Genomic DNA, 8,305 nt, shown 5'->3' with positions numbered 1-8,305 from the left:
ATGGCTATGCTTGTGTTCTGTTATGTTTACTTTTGAGTACTTATTTCGCTGCTAGTAGTTCTTCGCTAAGGAATTTCCTCACCTGCAAATTCCTCACTGAATAATTCATAAAAATCACCTATTCACCCCCCCTCTAGTCGATATAACGCACTTTCAATTGGTATCAGAGCAAGGTACTCCCTTGTTCTGTGTGATTTTGGTTTAACCGCCTGGAGTTTAGTTATGTCGACCGCAGGTATGATCAAGGTCTCTGCTGGGTGTCCTACCTTCGATGGGATGGACTACCCCTACTGGAAGAATAAGATGCGAATGCATCTTGAGGCAATTGATAACGATCTCTGGTATGTTGTGGAAAATGGTGTTCCCTCAGGCACACCTTCTCTGAATGTTGCTGATGTGAAGAGATTCAAGCAACTCGATTCTCAAGCGAAGAATATCATATGTGGCCATCTGAGCAAAGGACTATATGGAAGAGTGAGTGCTTTGGAAACTGCTAAGCTTATCTGGGATAGGTTGTCCAAGGTGAATGAAGGAGTCTCAATACAGCATGACTCTCGAGTTGATGTTCTTCGTAATCTCTTCAACCGCTTCAAAAGACTCGACAATGAAAATGTTCAACAAACCTTCGATCGCCTCACTGACATCTCAAATGAGCTTCAAGCACTTGGTGCCACTGACATCACCGACCATGAGGTGGTGAAGAAATTGCTGAGATCGCTTGATTCCTCATTTGATACTCTGGCATTGATGATACAAGAATGTCCTGATTACAAGTCACTTGATCCCGCTGATATCCTCGAGAGGCTAAATACTCATGAGTTCCAGCTTGTTGAAAAGAGAGATCCCTATGGTTCAAACTATGGCAGATCACATGCACTGAAGGCCAAGGCAGTATCTGAGTCCGAAGATGAAGACTCTGGTAGCAGCCTTGGTGATCCTGAAGAACTAAGCCCTGAGCTAGCACTGCTCGTGAAGAAATTACAGAAGTTCTCAAGACGTGGTTGCTTTGAAAGACCCTCAAGGAGCAATGATTCCTCATCCGGTGACTACAAGAAGAGGCTTTGTCACAAATGCAAGAAACATGGACATTACATTCAAGATTGTCCTCAGTGGGAAAAGGAATCAAAGAAGAAGAAATACAAGGATTACAGTTCTGATGATGCGAAGAAAAAGAAGAAATCCTCAAAATCTTCATCATCAAAATCCTCAAAGTCTTCATCTCACAAGAAGAGCAGCTCCAAAAAGGCTCGGGCATTCATTGGCAAGGAAATGGACTCTGAGGCTGAATCTGAAGAAAATGAGGAAGAGGAGGCATCTGAGGAGTCCTAATCCGGTGTGGCGAGCCTAGCCCTCGCTACTGCATTCGTCAGCAAGTCTATCTTCAACAGTGAAGAAAATGACCTCACCAACAAGGCTGATGAAGGCAATGATGACTACGCTCCCACCTATTGCTTCATGGCAAAGGGTGCCAAGGTACTCAAATATACCTCCTCTGGATCAAGTGAGAATGAATCTGATGAAAACCTCAAGCCCAGCTATTCTAAACTTGCTAAGATTGCTGTAAAACAACAAAGGGCTTTTGAAAAGGTTCAAAACATGCTAGACAAAAGTGATGATATGTTGGGTGAAGAAATGGATCGCACTAAAGCCTTGACTGAAAATCTTCAGAGACTTCGGACTAGGTTTGACAACCTTCAAGGTCATCATAACACTCTCTTATCTGATCATGAGAAGCTTTCTTATGAATTTCTTCAAAGAAAGCAAGATCTTGAAAAGCTAAGAGTGAGTTATGAAGATCTTCAGAAGGAGCGTGATTCATTACTTGCTCAACAAATCAGCGCTTCTCAGGAAGAATTTGTTCCTCCTTGTTTGAAATGCATTGAACGTGAATCTGCTAATTCTTCACCTGAATGTTCAAATGCTGTTAATGTTTCAAATTCTTCACATGCCTCTACTGTCACTAACTCCTCATCCGAGGACACTGCTAGTATCACTGACGATGCAGGGCTGAAGGAATTGTACATGACAGGCATGTACAAATGCCTCAAAGGGCATCAGACTCTTTGTGATGTGCTTAAAAAGCAGATCCTCAACAGGAACCCTAGGAAAGAGGGTATTGCCTTTGAGTGGAAACTCAATGATGATGGTACTTATTGGAAGCCTAAGCAGTACCCCAAAACCTCATGGGTTGCTACAAAGGGACCTCTAGTTGATCCATCTAATTTATCTGGCTTTGCATGTGAATCTCCTCGTTCTGATGATGAGTCAATTGACTCCAACTATAAACTGTTCAAAAATTAGAATGGTGAAATATTTGCTAGATATGTTGGCACTAACTGCATGAACGGTCCTCCTATGAAGAAAATCTGGGTTCCCAAAAGGTGCCTTGAAAGTCTTCAGGTGAATGTCCTCAGGACACACCTGTGAAGAATAGGAACCCCAGATCAAATTCTTCATATGGACCGAATTCCTCAAAAGGATCAAAGTCCTCATATGATTATCATTGTGCTAACAACTCTGTTTCGCGGGGAAGAGCTAAGGGCTATGAATATGAGCATTATTCTTCTAATTATTATGTTCATAAGTCCTCAAAGAATTTCTCTGCTTATTCATATGCTTATCCTAACCCCTCTTATGTGAAACGAAATGGGTTGGTGTCTATGCCACCTTTCTCATATGGAGCTCGCAGAGTGATGAACTCTTTGCCACCCCTTCAGATGTGGGTGGTGAAGAAAAAGAACTAATCTCTTCTGCAGGGTCAGGTCTCCATACGAACGTAATCGTCTGAAGAATTTGCTGGAGACCTGAGGGTGCCTGAAAGGACGCAGGCTAACCATGAAGAAATGAACTTTCATTTCTCACGTCCTCATACTGCTTTATCTGTTCTATTGCTTGATGAAATTGATCTGATGAATTGATGTCACATTCTTCACTGATGAAGTATATGAGTTCGTAAGCTGCACTAATTCATCTGCAGGATGATCAACCCAAAGCCACTGAGTGGGTCCTCGATAGTGGATGTACAAATCACATGACTGGTGACAAGAATCTATTGATGGATGCTCCATTATCTCCGTCGCATCTGAAGCATATCATCTTTGCTGACAAAGACAAAAGTCAGGTATTGGGTCTAGGTAAGGTTGCGATCACAAAGGATCGACACATGGACAAAGTCATGCTTGTCGAGTCCTTAGGATACAACCTCATGTCTGTCTCAATGCTTTGCGATCTTGATATGGTTGTTGTCTTTGGCAAGTACCATTGTGTTGTGGTTATGGAAGCTCACAATTCCAAAGTCTTCGAAGGCTTTAGGAGAGGAGACCTGTATATTGTTGATTTCTCTACAGGACCACAACCAGCCGTGTGTCTACTTGCAAAAGCTTCAGAAGGCTGGCTCTGGCATCGACGACTTGGTCATGCGGGCATGAGGAATTTGCACATGCTTGCAAAGAAAAGCATGTCATTGGCATCGAGAATGTCAAATTCCTCAAGGATCACTTATGCGGAGCCTGTGAAGCTGGGAAGATGACAAAGGCTAAGCATCCAGCGAAGACTATCATGACCACCACTCGTCCATTTGAATTGCTTCACATGGATCTCTTCGGTCCTAACCATTATTCTGCAGTCTCAAATGAGGCATCTCAATATGGCTTTGTTATTGTTGATGATTACTCTCGATACACATGGGTACACATTGTTACTTACAAACATGAAGTGCAGGAAGTCTTCAAATGATTTTCCTCGAGGGATTCAACCAACTTTGGTGTGAAGATCAAGCACATCAGAAGTGACAAATGGAACTGAGTTCAAGAATTCTGGTCTTGATGACTATCTTGATGAACTTGGTATTACTCATGAGTTATTTGCTCCTTATACTCCTCAGCAGAACGGCGTCGTGGAGCGTAAGAACAGGACTCTTGCTGAGATGGCTCGCACTATGCTTGATGAATACAAAACACCTCGTCGTTTCTGGATTGAGGCAATTGATACTGCGTGCCACATCATCAACAGAGTATATCTTCACAAATTCTTCAAGAAGACTGCCTATGAATTCCTCACTAGTAAGAAACCCAATGTAAGTTATTTCAAAGTCTTCGGTGCTAAATGTTGGATTAGAGATCCTCATCACAACTCAAAATTTGCACCGAAAGCACATGAAGGTTTTATGCTTGGTTACGGAAAGGACTCGCACACCTACAGAGTCTTCAACAACGTTCTTCACAAGGTTGTTGAAACTGTAGATGTGCGGTTTGATGAAACTAATGGCTCGCAAAGAGAGCACCTACCTACTGTGATAGATGAACCAGCACCTGAGGAAACTATCAAGTTCAAGGCTACTGAGGATGTCATTCCTACTGAAGAATCTGCTAAAGAATTCATTCTAGAACATGAAGAACGTCGAGCTAATGCACCTGACGAAAATACTGAAGAAAATGTTGATCAAATTCATCAACGACAACCAGCTCATCCTCGCATTGCAAAAGAAGTACAAGTTGAAAAGATCATCAATGACATTAAAGCGCCAGGTCCTCTCACACGCTCAAAAACTTCACATTTATCTAACTTTTGTGGGCACTATGCTTTTGTCTCTATCACAGAGCCCACTAAGGTAGATGAAGCATTTCTGGAGCTTGAGTGGATTCATGCCATGCAAGAAGAATTACATCAGTTCGAGCTCAACAACGTCTGGGAACTGGTCAAACGTCCAGATCCTCGCAAGCACAATATCACTGGCACAAAGTGGATCTACCGCAACAAGCAAGACGAAAATGGCCTTGTGGTAAGGAATAAGGCACGGCTTGTAGCTCAAGGCTACACACAGGTTGAAGGAATTGATTTCCATGAAACTTTTGCACCTGTTGCTAGACTTGAGGCTATTCGCATATTACTTGCTTATGCTAACCATCATGATATCACTCTATATCAAATGGATGTGAAAAGTGCATTCCTCAATGGTAAGCTTGAGGAAGAAGTATATGTTGCTCAACCCCCAGGTTTTGAAGATCCAAAGCATCCTGACAAAGTCTTCAGACACAATAAGGCCCTCTATGGCCTCAAGCAGGCCCCACGGGCATGGTATGATACTTTGAAGGAATTCCTTATGAAGAAAGGCTTCAAACCCGGTTCACTCGACCCTACTCTTTTCACTAAATCTTATGATGGTGAATTGTTTGTGTGCCAAATATATGTTGATGATATTATCTTTGGCTGTACTGACCAACGTTATAGTAATAAATTTGCCTATATGATGAGTGAAGAATATCAAATGTCTATGATGGGAGAGTTGAAATTCTTCTTAGGTCTTCAAATTCGTCAACAACGCAATGGCATATTCATATCTCAGGAGAAATACCTCAAGGGTGTACTGAGGAAAATCGGCATGCAAGATTGCAAAGGCGTCAAAATTCCTATGCCCACAAATGGCCATCTGTGCACTGATGAAAATGGTATTGACTTCGATCATAAGGTATACCACTCCATGATTGGTTCTTTATTATACTTATGTGCATATAGGCCAGATATAATGCTTAGTGTTTGCATGTGTGCCCTAATTCAAGCTACACCGAAGGAATCACACCATAAGGTTGTGAAGCATATTCTTCGATATCTAGCTCACACACCAACACTTGGATTATGGTAACCCAAGGGCTCGGCTTTTGATATCATCGGATATTCTGACTCTGACTATGCTGGTGATCGTGTGGACCGCAAGTCAACCTCTGGTACATGTCATTTCCTCGAATGATCTTTGGTCTGTTGGTCCTCGAAGAAACAGAACTGTGTATCACTATCTACTGCTGAAGCTGAGTACATTGCCGCTGGTTCTTGCTGTGCTCAATTGCTATGGATGAAGCAAACTCTCAAGGACTATGGCATCAACATGAAGAATGTGCCTCTCTTCTGTGACAATGAGAGTGCCATCAAGATTGCTCACAACCCAGTTCAGCACTCAAAGACAAAGCACATTCAGATTCGCCATCATTTTCTTCGTGATCATGTGTTGAAGGGCGACATTTCTATTGAGCATGTGAAGACAAGAACAACTAGCCGATATCTTCACAAAGCCCTTGGATGAGAAGAGATTTAGCAAGTTGCGGTGTGAGCTAAATATTCTAGAATCTTCGAATGTTCTCTGAAAAGGACACTCATCCTAATATTTATGCAAAATTGATGACTTAGATGTGCAACACATGAAGAAACGTTTTTCTTCAATCAATGAAGAATAACACTCTAAGTGTGAATAAATTAACGAAGAATTTGATTCTCAGAACCCTACGACAATTGTACGCGGTGTCTTAAATCATCATTCTTATACGGTGGGTCACGCCACCACCAAAAGTTGAAATTCCTCAGTTGTTCAAATTCTTCAACTTTGCATTGTCTTCACTGTTTATGTCGTTTTTCTTCATTGTCTATATATACACTACAACAAAATTGAGATACCGTGACAAAAATCCTCATGACGATGGTGGACAACGTCACAAAAATAACTAACGTGTGGTGTTTTCATAGGTGGCGTCACTGATTACCGCAAATCGGTGACGATGGACGTCATCGAAGAGCCTCGACCGTTGAGCGCACCTAGCTGCCAATTTTATGACATATTGCTAATTTCCATGACGAACCTGCTAGAGTCATCGAATATTAGAAATGTGTGATGATCATTTTGTTGTCATATAACGTATAGCAGTGGGAACCGCCATAGTTGCTTCATGGGTTATTGGGCACTAGGACCCACACATCAATGGTGGCAGTGGGACCCGCAAAAGTTTTTTCACAGGCTGTTGAGCGATGCAATTATTTTATTCTATTTCATATAAATGGGTATTGGGTAGTAGCTTGGTAAACACTTAGTGTGTTCTGTCTAATATAATTAGGTAGTTGTCGGGCAAAAAACTTGAACCACACGTCCATGACCTGATGGGCTTTTGTTCCCTCTCATTAAAAAAGTTTGAAATAGGAGAGTGGATGGAAAATGGCGGAAAAAATATTTTGTTCTCTCCTTTTTTGCGAGGAAACTTATTTTGTTCTCAGGTAATACAAATAGATAGTGGCTGGGCAAAATTTCGAATCTTATAAAAATGTTTCGCAAAAAAATCTTATAAAAATGAAAAAAAGGAAATAGGAGAGTGGATGAGAAAAGTTTGTTACACGGAGTTCGACTTCCCCGACCACAATGGTCTCCCGTTACGGCATTGACAATAGGATAGAGTTCAGATACTGATTTACCTTGTGCTAAAATATGCTGTATTATGTTCTTCCGATTAGCAGGTTAATCGTTCTGGAAAAACTAGATTCAGTACTTTTTTTGGTTGAAACTTGCAGCACTTTTTTGGGGGGACTAAGAAATGTAGTACTGGAAATAGCGACCGCACCAAGTTACGATCAGACAAGGGCCGATTGTAGCAATCTGGACCATATAGGTTGGCCGGCCCAGGTAGTGTTAGGTGCGGTAGTCTTTTTAATTTTCCTTTTTCCCCTTTTGTTGATATTTTTATTTTTTTAATAAAAACATACCATATATTTCTAAAATAATTTACTTAAAACTTCCCTCATTTGAAAATTTTCATGCAGTGCATAAAAAATGTTCGCACAACTTTTAAAAAAAGTTGATAGTATTAAAAAGTGTAGGTAATATTTTATAAAACATCACACCTTAAAAAATATGTTTGTAATGTTATTAAGACAATTTATACAATGTAAAAAATGTCCGCATAGTTTAGAGAAATATTTTTCCAACTAAAAGAATATTCAATGTGTATATGCAAAATGTTTAACATACATTCAAAAATTTGTTTGAGACATGTATTTGAAAAAATGTACAACATATATTTGAAAAATGTCCAGTATGTATCGAAGAAATGTTTGACAAGCATATGAAAAATTTACAATGTGTATTGCAAAATGTAGACATGTGTTAGAAAACCCCAACGAAAACAAATAAAAGAACACAGAAAACACATAAAAATCTGAAGTAACAAAATGAAAACCAAAAAGAGAAAAATAGGAAGGAAAGCTAAAAAATACAAGCTCTACAGTAAAAAAAATAATTGGGTCGGCCAATGTGGAGCATTGTAGGAGATCACTTGTTCGGGAGCGCAGTGGGCATTTTGCCAATGATATATTGCTCTCTGCAAGCGTTAACGCGTCGATCGCTTACGCCGATTGCACGTATGGGTCGGACGATTAACGAGCACTGGAAGGCATGACCAAACTAAGGCAACAGGGCCGACCTTTGTTGGAACCTTCCAGCAATGAAAGTTGTTTTCATATCGGTTTTCCGAGTTTTCTGTCTAGTTTTAGT

General features: G+C 40.7%; 1 pseudogene; it reads left to right on the top strand.

Moving 5' to 3' along the window:
- Window positions 1-222: 222 nt before the first annotated feature.
- Window positions 223-7,277, top strand: LOC147960527 (uncharacterized; annotated as a pseudogene).
- The last annotated feature ends 1,028 nt before the right edge of the window (window positions 7,278-8,305 follow it).

Source organism: Triticum urartu, chromosome 7A (assembly GCF_056163025.1).
Source record: "Triticum urartu cultivar PI428250 chromosome 7A, HENAU_Tu73, whole genome shotgun sequence".
In the NCBI taxonomy this organism is placed as follows: Eukaryota; Viridiplantae; Streptophyta; class Magnoliopsida; order Poales; family Poaceae; genus Triticum; species Triticum urartu.
Note: the sequence above shows the minus strand (reverse complement) of the source record. Positions and strands in the feature narration are given on the sequence as shown.